General features: G+C 40.3%; 1 protein-coding gene and 1 long non-coding RNA gene across 3 annotated transcripts in view; one reads left to right on the forward strand and one right to left on the reverse strand.

Annotated features, from left to right (window-relative positions):
• The window catches only part of CEP295 (centrosomal protein 295), a 1,096,927-nt gene that overhangs the window by 809,746 nt on the left and 274,079 nt on the right, over positions 1-13,102 (forward strand). The gene's annotated exons all lie outside the window — the stretch shown is intronic.
• LOC126936307 (uncharacterized) overlaps positions 1-13,102 on the reverse strand; it is a 300,630-nt gene that overhangs the window by 202,683 nt on the left and 84,845 nt on the right. For both annotated transcript variants that reach the window (XR_007719423.1, XR_007719422.1), the window contains exon 4: positions 6,614-6,762. This is a non-coding gene — a long non-coding RNA (uncharacterized LOC126936307). The remainder of the gene's footprint in view (positions 1-6,613; positions 6,763-13,102) is intronic.

Consider the following 13,102-nt stretch of genomic DNA (forward strand, 5'->3'; position numbering starts at 1 on the left):
ACCTTAAATAACCTGATGAAGCTGAAAACCAAGGCATGAGAACTTCCTGACGCATGCACAAGCTTCAGTAGCTGATTCGATCAAGTGAAAGAAAGGGTATCAGTGACTGAAGATCAAATTAATGAAATAAAGCAAGAAGACAAGGTTAGAGGAAAAAGAGTACAAAGAAATGAATGAAGCCTCCAAGAAATATGGAACTATATGAAGACCAAATCTACATTTGATTGGTATACCTGAAAGGGATGAGAAGAATGGAACCAACTTGGAAAACACTCTTCAGGATATTATCCAGGAGAACTTCCCCAACCTAGAAAGACAGGCCAACATTCAAATTCAGGAAATACAGAGAACACCACAAAGATACTCCTTGAGAAGAGCAATCCCAAGACATGTAATTGTCAGATTCACCAATGTTGAAACGAAGGAAAAAATGTTAAGGGCAGCCAGAGAGAAAGGTCGGGTTATCCACAGAGGGAAGCCCATCAGACTAACAGCGGATCTCTCGGCAGAAACTCTGGAAGCCAGAAGAGAGTGGGGGTCAATATTTCAACATTCTTAAAGAAAAGAATTTTCAACCCAGAATTTCATATCCAGTCAAACCAAGCTGCATAAATAAAGGTGAAATAAAACCATTTACAGACAAGCAAATGCTGAGAGATTTTGTCACCACCAGGCCTGCATTACAAGAGCTCCTGAAGGAAGCACTAAACATGAAAAGAAACAACCAGCACCAACCACTGCAAAAACAGGCTAAATTGTAAAGACCGTCGATGCTATGAAGAAACTGCATCAATTAACAGACAAAATAACCAGCGAACATCATAATGACAGGATCAAATTCACACATAACAATATTAACCTTAAATGTAAATGGGCTAAATGCCCCAATTAAAAGACACAGACCGGCAAATTGGATAAAGAGTCAAGACTCATCAGTGTACTGTATTCAGGAGACCCATCTCACATGCAAAGACACACATAGGCTCAAAATAAAGGGATAGAGGAAGATCTACAAAGCAAATGGAAAACAAAAAAGCAAAGGTTGCAATGCTAGTCTCTGATAAAACATAGTTTAAACCAACAAAGATCAAAAGAGACAAAGAAGGCCACTATGTAATGGTAAAGTGATCAATTCAACAAGAAAAGCTAACTACCCTAAATATATATGCACCCAATACAGGAGCACCCAGATTCATAAAACAAGTTCTTAGACACTTACAAAGAGACTTAGACTCCCACACAATAATAATGGGAGATTTTAACACCCCACTGTCAACATTAGACAGATCAATGACACATAAGGTTAACAAGAATATCCAGGACCTGAACTCAGCTCTGCAATGAGCAGATATAACAGACATCTACAGAACTTTCCACCCCAAATCAACAGAATATACATTCTTCACAGCACCACATCACATTTATTCTAAAACTGACCACATAGTTGGAAGTAAAGCACTCCTCAGCAAATGTAAAAAAACAGAAATCACAACAAACTGTCTCTTAGACCACAGTGCAATCAAATTAGAACTCAGGATTAAGAAACTCAATCAAAACCGCACAATTACATGGAACCTGAACAACTTGCTCCTGAATGACTACTGAGTAAATAACAAAATGAAGGCAGAAATAAAGATGTTTTTTGAAACCAATGAGAACAAAGACACAACATACCAGAATCTCTGGGACACATTTAAAGCAGTGTGTAGAAGGAAATTTATAGCACTAAATGCCCACAAGAGAAAGCAGGAAAGATCTAAAATTGACACCCTAACATCACAATTAAAAGAACTTGAGAAGCAAGAGCAAACCAATTTAAAAGCTAGCAGAAGGCAAGAAATAACTAAGATCAGAGCAAAACTGAAAGAGATAGAGACACAAAAAACCCTTCAGAAAAATCAATTAATCCAGGAGCCGGTTTTTTGAAAAGATCAACAAAACTGATAGACCGCTAGCAAGACTAATAAAGAAGAAAAGAGAGAAGAATCAAATAGATGCAATAAAAAATGATAAAGGGGATATCACCACCGATTCCACAGAAATACAAACTACCATCAGAGATTACTATAAACACCTCTACACAAATAAATTAGAAAATTCTAGAAGAAATCAATAAATTCCTAGACACATACACCTCCTAAGACTAAACCAGGAAGAAGTTGAATCTCTGAATAGACCAATAACAGGCTCTGAAATTGAAGCAATAATTAATAGCCTACCAACCAGAAAAAGTCCAGGACCAGACAGATTCACAGCCAAATTCTACCAGAGGTACAAAGAGGACCTGGTACCATTCTTTCTGAAACTATTCCAATCAATAGAAAAAAAAGGGAATCCTCCATAACTCATTTTAGGAGGCCAGCATCATCCTGATACCAAAGCCTGGCAGAGACACAACAAAAAAAGAGAATTTTAGACCAATACCCCTGATGAACACCGATGTGAAAATCCTCAATAAAATACTGACAAACCAAATCCAGCAGCACTTCAAAAAGCTTATCCACCACGATCAAGTTGGTTTCATCCCTTGGATGCAAGACTGGTTCAACACACACAAATCAATAAATGTAAACCATCACATAAACAGAACCAATGACAAAAATCACATGATTATCTCAATAGATGCAGAAAGGTCTTTGACAATATTCAACAGCCCTTCATGCTAAAAACCCTCAATAAACTTGATATTGATGGAACATATCTCAAAATAATTAGAGCTATTTATGACAAACCCACAGCCAATATCATACTGAATGGGCAAAAACTGGAAGCATTCCCTTTGAAAACCGGCACAAGACAAGGATGCCCTCTCTCACCACCCCTATTCAACATAGTGCTGGAAGTTCTGGCCAGGGCAATCAGGCAACAGAAAGAAATAAAGAGTATTCCGTTAAGAAATGAGGAAGTCAAATTGTCCCTGTTTGCAGATGACATGATTGTATATTTAGAAAACCCCATTGTCTCAGCCCAAAATCTCCTTAAGCTGATAAACAACTTCAGCAAAGTTTCAAGATACAAAATCAATGTGCAATGTAAAGGACCTCTTCAGGAGAACTACAAACCACTGCTCAACGAAATAAAAGAGGACACAAACAAAGGGAAGAATAATCCATGCTCATGAATAGGAAGAATCAATATCATGAAAATGGCCATACTGTCCAAAGTAATTTATAGATTCAATGCAATCCCCATTAAGCTACCAATGACTTTCTTCACAGAATTGGAAAAAAACTACCTTAAAGTTCATATGGAACCAAAAAAGAGCCCACATTGCCAAGACAATCCTAAGCCAAAAGAACAAAGCTGGAGGCATCACGCTACCTGACTTCAAACTACACTACAAGGCTACAGTAACCAAAACAGCATGGTACTGGTACCAAAACAGAGATATAGACCAATGAAACAGAACAGAGTCCTGAGAAATAACACCACACATCTACAACCATTTGATCTTTGACAAACCTGACAAAAACATGCAATGGGGAAAGGATTCCCTATTTAATAAATGATGCTGGGAAAACTGGCTAGCCATATGTAGAAAGTTGAAACTGGATCTCTTCCTTACACCTTTTACAAAAATTAATTCAAGATGGATTAAAGACTTAAATGTTAGACATAAAAACCCTAGAAGAAAACCTAGGCAATACCATTCAGGACACAGGCATGGGCAAGGACTTCATGACTAAAACACCAAAAGCAATGGCAACAAAAGCCAAAATTGACAAATGGGATCTAATTAAACTAAAGAGCTTCTGCCCAGCCAAAGAAACTACCATCAGAGTGAACAGGCAACCTATAGAATGGGAGAAAATAATTGCAATGTACCCATATGACAAAGAGCTAACATCCAGAATCTACAAGGAACTCAAATAAATTTACAAGAAAAAAACAAATAACCCCATCAAAATGTGGGCAAAGGATATGCACAGTTTTCAAAAGAAGACATCTATGCGGCCAACAGACACAGGAAAAAATGCTCATCATCACTGGTCATCAGAGAAATGCGAATCAAAACCACAATGAGATACCATCTCACGCCAGTTAGAATGGCAATCATTAAAAAGTCAGGAAACAACAGATGCTGGAGAGGATGTGGAGAAATAGGAATGCTTTTACACTGTTGGTGGGAGTGTAAATTAGTTCAATCATTGTGGAAGACAGTGTGGCAATTCCTCAAGGATCTAGAACTAGAAATACCATTTGACCCAACTATCCCATTATTGGGTATATACCCAAAGGATTATAAATCATGCTACCTACTATAAAGACACATGCACATGTATGTTTATTGCAGCACTATTCACAATAGCAAAGACTTTGAACCAACCCAAATATCCATCAATGATAGACTAGATAAAGAAAATGTGAGACATATGCATCATGGAATATATGCAGCCATAAAAAAGGATGAGTTCATGTCCTTTGCAGGGACATGGATGAAGGTGGAAACCATCATTCTCAGCAAACTATCACAAAGACAGAAAACCAAACACTGCATGTTCTCACTCATAGGTGGGAATTGAACAATGAGATTACTTGGACACAGGGTGGGGAACATCACACACCGGGGCATGTTGCGGGGTGGAGGGCTTGGGGAGGGATAGCATTAGGAGAAATACCCAACGTAAATGATGAGTTGATGAGTGCAGCAAACCAACATGGCACATGCATGCCTATGTATCAAACCTGCACGTTGTGCACATGTACCCTAGAACTTAAAGTATAATTTAAAAAAAAATACTTTTGCTAGTGGAGCCATAAATGAATTGAAGTAGGTAGCTTAAAAAAAAAAAAAAGTCTGTTAAGAGGGTGAAAAGAAAAGCTACTGGGAGAAAATATTTGCAGACTACATATCTAACAGGAGACTAACATCTAGAATGTATAAAGATCTCTTGAAACTGAACAGAAAAAAAATGAAGGATCCAATTAGAATATGGGGAAAAGACATGAGATGCATTTCACTGAAGAGAATAGATAGGTGGCCAGTAAGCTCATGAAAAGGTGTTCAACAGTATTAGCCATTACGGAAATGCAAATTAAGCCAAGTAAGTTATCACTACACACTTATCAAAGTAGTTAAAAATAAAAAATAGTGACAACCCTAAATACTGGCAAGAACACAGAGAAACTGATCACATTGCTGGTGGAATACACAGTGGTATCCCTCCTCTGGCAAATAATTGGGCAGTTTCTTAAAAAAACCAAACATGCAACTACCATACAACCCAGCAAATGAACTCTTCAAAATTTATCCCAGAGAAGTAAATACTTACGTTTACCAAAAAACCTATATGTGAATGCTCAGAGCAGCTTTATTCATAATAGCCAAAAACTAGAAACCACATAGATATCCTTCAACAGGTGAATGGTTTAAAAAAAAAAAAGTGGTACCTCTATACCACGGAATACTGCTCAGCAATAGAAAAAACACAAACTGATTGCTTCATGCAAAACCTGGAGGACTCTGCAGAGCATTATGCTGAGCAAAAACAGGTCAATCTCAAAAGGTTCCATTCTGTACTCTACCATTTATATGACATTCTTGAAATGACAAAATTATAGAAATAGAGACCAGATTAGTGGTTACCAGGGGCTACAGAGTGGGTGGGAGCATGAGGGCATAGGATGTGGCTATAAACAGGGAAGCTGAGAGGACCCTGTGACGATCTGTTTTGCATCTTGGCTGCATCAATGTCAATGTGCTGATCATACTAAGATACTGTACTATAGGTTTGAAGAAGTTAATATTGGGTGGAGGGGACTAGGTAAAGGGTATGCTGGATCTATCTGTATTATTGTCCACAACTGCATGTGAATCTACAGTTATTTCAAAAAGTTTAATTTTTTAAAATAACTATTCTTAGCTTTCCATCTGTTCAAAAGCAGGTAGCAGGCTGGATTTGGCCCACAGGCTGTAGTAGTTTATAGAGTTTAGTGCAAACACCAAGAAACACTGTATGTTCATTCAATGGTGTTTTAAATGCTAAAACTACAGAGATCCAAACAGAGAGGTCCTCAAATGCGTTTTCAGTCATTTGGTTCTTATAATTGCAATAGTGGTTTCTCTACAGGGACAATGTCCATCCCAATCCTAATTGGGAGGGGATAGGAGCAGTGGGTACGTAACGTCTAGATTTGGAATATTCAAAATCCTCTTTGTCTTGTTTTAATACCAGCACCATGAGTTCACCTTCTCCAGTTATATGCTTCATGGAAGCTTGTGTGTTTTATTCAAACGTGTTGCAGTCCAGGTAAATATGATTGTTCTTTGAAAAGGAGTTCTGTTTGAATTGCTTACATTGGTTTTAACTTTCTCAGCCTTTCCATTCACAATCTGTTTTGGCCACTGTGCAGCAGAAAAACAAATTTTAAACCATATTTAAAACATGTATATTCACATTCACATTAGGAAGTTTATTTTGATCCAAACAGCAATCATTATTCAGTCATTCAGTATGGTCTCTGTTTCCTTTGCATCGCTATTTAATGTTTCCTTATGTTAGCTTCTGTCTTTTAAAAAATATATCATGATCCTTAGCCATCTGCTTGTATTTAAAAGTGGTACACTAAAAAGCTCTGTGCCCATGGGTGGGCTCAGTGGAATTTTACTAACCTGGAGGAGCTTTACTGGAATCCAAATAGATTTCTTTGGGTAGCCGTCAATGTTAGTGTCTTTAGGTCTCTTCTCTTGGATCTGTTACATTTCTCAAAGAGGCGGCTTCTACTTTTCTGTCTGAAGGGCATACTCTTCTTTGCCACATTCTGGGGGGCCAGGTGGGGAAAAAAAAGGTTGAGGATCTCAGCATTTGATATGTGCATTACTTGAGCACATATTTTTCATACAAGACTTATTCCTTCAACTGTACCTGGTGCCTTCAGCCAAGAGACTCTGTGTTCTACTCTCTCTTGAGAATGAATCACCTGCCTTCTGCCATGGTTAGGGAAAGAATCTGGCATTTTAACGAGTTCTTAGACTGACTTTCTACCATCTTTTTTCTAGCTTTACCTTCACAGTCACTTCCAGAATAACCTGGATATACCCATTCCTGAGCTTTGTGGGGATCTGCAGTGCCAGTCGGGCTGCTTTTGAGATGCTCTCACTGCCAACCATAACTCATTGTTCTCAGGGCTGCTAAGGCAGTTACCACTCATCCCTTTGCTTTCCATTTTTCAAAATGGAGCTGCTCTTACCTCTGCTCCCTTTCTCTTTATGCTAGTGATAGGGACAGGAGACAGAAATTCTAGGCAAGAAAGGCCGGGTCCCTGGCAAAAACCCCACCCTCAAGCTGAAAAGCTGAAACCAGGTCCCAAAATGAGAACTTCTATCCCTGTTTTCCTGCTCGAATGTTGCCTTTTCCTGAACTACACAAGACCCCACCCCTCCCCATCCTGTGCCTATAAAGACCCCAGACTCAGCCAGCAGAGAAGTAGCTGGACGTCAGGACTACAGCTGGATGTCGGAGAGAAGCAGCTTGACTTTAGATGGACAGCTTAACGGCATAGCTTCAAAGAAGAATACAGCTGGAGACAGCCAGACTTCAGAGGAAGATTACCTTCCGACCCCGTTTTGGCTCCCCTTCTCACTGAGAGCCACTTTCATCAGCAATAAAATCCCCCACATTTACCATCCTTCAATTTGCCCATGCAACCTCATTTTTCCTGGACACCGCACAAGAGCTCAGGAGCCACAAGTGCAGATACAAAAGGCTGTCACACTGGCCCTTTGCCCTTGCTGGTGAAGGGCAGCCACCTCATGTGATGAGGCAAAGGGCCCACTGAGCTGTTAACACTTAAGCCATCTGCAGATGGCACAGCTAAAAGAGCACTGTAACATGCCCTCTGGGGCTTTGGGGGTTACAGGTACTCCAACCTAGACACTGCCACAGGGCCTGCATGGAGTTCTCTCCTGCCGGCACCAAAGCAGCCAACCAATTCCAATATTCACACACTCCAGTTCCCACCTCATTTGCTCACGCGCTGCCTCCTGGGAGGAGTTCAGAGCGGCAGCCTGAGTAAACCAGGCACCCCTGTCATGAGTCTTGCGAAGGGGATAGGGAAATATCCTGCTTCACTAGGAATGTATGTCTTTTTTCCTTTTACTTTACTATGGCTTTACTTTTAGAAGGTAGCATATATTCAACTCATCATCATTAACAGAAGTGTTTATTCAGCCTGAGCCAACACATAGGAATTGTGCTTGTAAGGGTCTAACATATCTGAGTTTGTCAGCATCTTTCTTTTTTTGAGACAAAGTCTCACTCTGTGGCCCAGACTGGAGTGCAGTGGTGCAATCTTGGTCCACTGCAGCCTCCGCTTCATGGGTTCAAGCAATTCTCCTGTCTCAGCCTCCCTGAGTTTGTCATCATTCTTATCCAGTTAAGAGCTGGGACATAGGCTCCTCTCCCATGCCTACTTCATGCACATGGACTCAAGTTATTCTGATTGTAGCTGGGATTAGTTCTTATCATTACTATAGGTAATGACAAAGACTCTAAGGCAGGGACCAAATCCCAAGCCTAACTTGAAGGAGAAACTACAAGATATCCTTATTTGGATTATGAAATCATCAAAGATATCCTTATTTGGATATGGAATCTTCTTCAAAATCCATTTTATGTTATTTTGTTGTTTTAAATGTTAACAACAGTATTTGGGGCCTATCTTCTCCAGTTCTAGGCTCTCCTAATGCTAGATACTTAATCAGAATCTATCAGGATGCTCCAGGAAGTGGTAGGAGATCCAGCCAGTAAACTCTAAGAACCTTTTCATGTCTAATGTTCTAAAATTCAAATAGGTTTTTTAAGATAGTCTGAAAATCTAACCATGAAATATAGACCTTAATTGCTATGTAAATATGGTTTGGGCTCCATGCAGCAAATTTACATATCAGCAGTAGACTAAATAAGAGCCTCAGGGAGATATTTCCTCGTGGTACAGCAGTACAGTGGGGCAGATGGGGACAATGATGGGCAACAGCAGCTAAGCAGAGCTCCTGGGACCCAGTTCAGGGTGGGTCAACCCATGTGGTGGGTCTATCCGGAGGACATGTCACCCTGCCTAGGTATAGGCCACTCACAAATCCAGGGGAAGTTAGGATGGGACATAACACAATGTAATGCATTTCCTCACAGGCCATGGCTGACTTGGAAGTTTGCACAAGGGTAATGGGAATTGGGAGAACTCTTCATATTTATTCAGCTCAACATTTTGGAAACTTGACAAATTATCTACGTATGCATTTATGTATAAATCAAAGGATTTAGAGCACGCTGCTTTTTAAAAGCTTTGCCAATTTGATAGGTAAAATGGTATTCTATTGTTACTTGAACAGAAATTTTTTGTTTACAGAGTTGTACTTTTTTTTTTATTAGCATACTGGTCATTTGCATTTTTCTTTTGTGAATTATCTGCTCTTTCACTTTTTAAAAAACATTTGTTGATATTCTCTTTTAGCTTCTAGGAAAATGAGGTTAACAAGACAAATTCTTTTTGAATCTCATGGAGCTCAGGATTTAAAGGAGGTAAACATACATCAGGTAATTTTTTTTTCTTCTTGTTTTTGAGACAGTCTCACACTATCACCCAGGCTGGAGTGCAGTGCCATGATCTCAGCTCACTGCAACCTCTGCCTCCCAGGTTCACGCGATTCTCCTGCCTGACTCCCAAGTAGCTGAGATTACAGGCGCACACCACCACACCCGGCTAATTTTTTGTATTTTTAGTAGAGAAAGGGTTTCACTATGTTGGCCAGGCTGGTCTTGAACTCCTGACCTCGTGATCCACGCACCTCAGTCTCCCAAAGTGCTGGGATTACAGACGTGAGCCACCACACCAGACCAGTAAATAATTTTCATAAATGTTTCTGAAACTTGAAAAAAAATACATAGCCTCTGTTTTTAGGAACAGAGTTTGATATGTATGAGTCAGATATATTTTTTGTCTTCTAAATTCTTATCTTTTATTTACTTGCTCCAACAGCAAGTGGTAGGAGATCCAGCCAGTAAACTCTAAGAACCTTTTCATGTCTAATGTTCTAAAATTCAAATAGGTTTTTTAAGATTGTCTGAAAATCTAATCATGAAATATATTTGCTCCAACAGCAAGTAAATAAAAGATATGGATTTAGAAGACTCAAAGTCTCCAATCACTAAAGTCTCCAATTACTAATACATTTCTGTCTATCACTTTTTGTATTTCCTGTAATGTCTGTTAAGTAAGATAAATTTGGTCATTTTGTACATATTCATAATTTCTAGATTCATTATAAATTATATACTTTACTTCACAAAGTGCCCTTTATCTCTTTTATGCTTTTTGCTCCCATTCAAATTTAATAGTAAGGTTGTAACCACTGCTTCCTCTTTGTTTTCCTGACAATTTCCTGTTTGTAGATACATATTTAAAGCTATGAATTTTCCTCTGATCTCTGCTCTAATGGTATTACTTTTTTCTAGATGCATCACTGATATACTTTTGTCCATATTTTTACTTTCAACTGCTTTGAATCACTTTAAGGTATATCTTTTTTATAAGATGTGCATTAGGTTTTCCTTTATATTCCAATTTAAGTCTTTTTTCTTTGAATAAGTATATTCACACCATTTTCACACATATGACAGCTATGTTTGGTCTTGCTTCTGTCATATTTTACATTACACTATATCCATCAATGGTTCAAAATAACTTCCAATGTATATATAACTTTCAATATACCTAACTTCCAATGTATATAGAAGCTGTATAGCTTGTGTTTCCTTCACTCATGTGTGCTGTCATGATTTTATAAGTTTTTATTTTGTCTTAGTTTTTCCTAATGTTACCGGGGGGTCCTTGCTCCCAGAGTTCCCAAGATGGTGGCGGGCCACTTCCAAGATGGTGGCAAGCCTCGTGTTCTCTGACCTGGGGTTCTTGGCCTCACGGATTCCAAGGAATGGAATCTTGGGCCATGCGGTAAGTGTTATAGCTCTATTAGAAGCCGTGGGTCACGGAAGAGAACTGTGGAACCCAGAGACTTGTGTTCAGCTTGATTAGTATGAACCCAGGCACTTAGCCATGCAGGAACAATGGCAAGCCTTTAGCCCAATCAGGAGCGGCAATGGGCGCCTTGCTGGATCAGGAGCACAGCAGACACCCTGCCAGATCCCGAGGGATGGAAGTCAGCAGCGGGTCTGCGACAGAGAGCAAAAGCTCAGCTCGAGCCATAACAAACACGGACCAGAAGACTGCAGTTACAAGATTTAATAGAGTGAAAACAGAGCTCCCATACAAAGGGAGAGAACCCAAAGGGTGTTGCCATTGCTGGTTTGAATGCCTGGGTTTATATCCCGGATCATTGTCCCTCCCACTGTGCTCTCAGGCAACAGACGATTGGCTATTTCTTTATCTCCTGATGTTGCCTAATTAGCATTTTAGTGAGCTCTTCTTATTATCTGATTGGTTGTGTGTGAGCTAAGTTGCAAGCCCTGTGTTTAAAGGTGGAAGTGGTCACCTTCTCAGCTTGGCTTAGGGATTCTTAGTCGGCCTAGGAAATCCAGCTAGTCCTGTCTCTCAGTCCCCCATCTCAACAGGAAAACTCAAGTGCTATTGGGGAGGTTGGCCAACTGCTCTGCTTCCTGCTGAATTTGGGCATAGTAGGGGTGGTACAGTTGAGGTTTTCTTGGGAGGGGTGGCTTTGATGTCATTAACATCAGAGCATGAGCTAGCAGGCCGGTCCAGGGGTCTGCAGTACATCTTAGTCATGGACTGCAGCTGGGGCTCCATTTGAAGAACAATTTGTAGTTTTACAGCCTTGATTCTGGAAGAAACAAACTTAACAAGGAGGTTAAAGATATAGGGATTGAAATGTATGGCCTGCAGTGCAGGGGATTATTTCTTTGGCACACTTCACGGGGCCTGACTATCTGCTTGATAGTTTTGAAAAGGCCTGGTCCAGTAAATAATAATTTGGCCATCTGATGGGTGCTATCAATGCCTAAGTGAAAGGTTTGGTAAAGGGTTTTAAGTAATTTCCATTGGTTAGCTGCAGGCAAGCTATCTTTCCTTCTTTGGTGGCTAGCTATCCTGAGAAGAGAAAACTATGTCCTCATGAGGTTCCCCATTCTATTTCTCCTGCTGAGTACTGGGGCTTGGTTTCCCAGAGGGGATTAGCCCATACTAGGGGTCCTTCTATAAGCATTTCTAATGGAGGGTCCTGCCTTGTGGCTCTTTGGGCTTCAATATCTGTTTGGCGGTTCCCTTCTATTTCCCTTTCCTTTCCTTTCTGATGGCCCTGGCCGTGTACGACTGCCACCTCTTTAGGTTTCTGTACAGACAATAATAGTCTCCTAATGGCTTCCTGATGTTTGATTGGTGTTCCCTCGGAAGTTAGGAATTCCCTTTCTCTCCATATTGCTGCATGGGTATGGAGGACTAAGTAAGCATACTTAGAGTCTGTATATATATTTACCCTTTTTCCGTCTCCTAATTCTAGTGCCTGAGTGAGGGCTATTAGTTCTCCCAGCCGAGCACTAGTTCCTGGAGTGAGGGATTACTTTCAAGTATTCCGTTATCACTGACCACTGCATACCCTGCTTTTCAAAGTCCTTTTACTACAAAGGAACTTCCATCAGTATACAAGTTGAGGTCAGGATCAGTCAAGGGAACCTCTAAAAGGTCCCCTTGAGCGGTGTAGGTTTGAGCAATTACTTGTTGACAGTTATGTTCTATCTTTTCTTCATTGTCTGGAAGAAATGTGGCTGGGTTAAGAGTTGCACAAGTGCACAGTCGCAGCACCGGCCCTTCAAGTAATAGAGCCTGATATTTAAGTAAATTGTTGTCTGACAGCCACAAGTCTCCTTTAGCAGTGAGTATGCCATTCACATTGAAACTAGGCCTCATAAAACTTAGAAACTAGGCCTCATATAGAAAAAATTAACACCAGGTGGCTCTGGATAGGGTCCCACCCTGCCTCAATAGGGTCCCACCCTGATAGGGTCCCACCCTGCCAATTCCGGGAAACAACCTCATGGGGTCCCACCCTGCCAATTCCGGGGGTCCCACCCTGCCTCGAAGTTCCCGGAATCAACAACTCCAGAAAAAAAAAAACCTCATAAGGTCCTGCTCT

This window comes from Macaca thibetana, chromosome 14, assembly GCF_024542745.1.
Source record: "Macaca thibetana thibetana isolate TM-01 chromosome 14, ASM2454274v1, whole genome shotgun sequence".
Lineage (NCBI taxonomy): Eukaryota > Metazoa > Chordata > Mammalia > Primates > Cercopithecidae > Macaca > Macaca thibetana.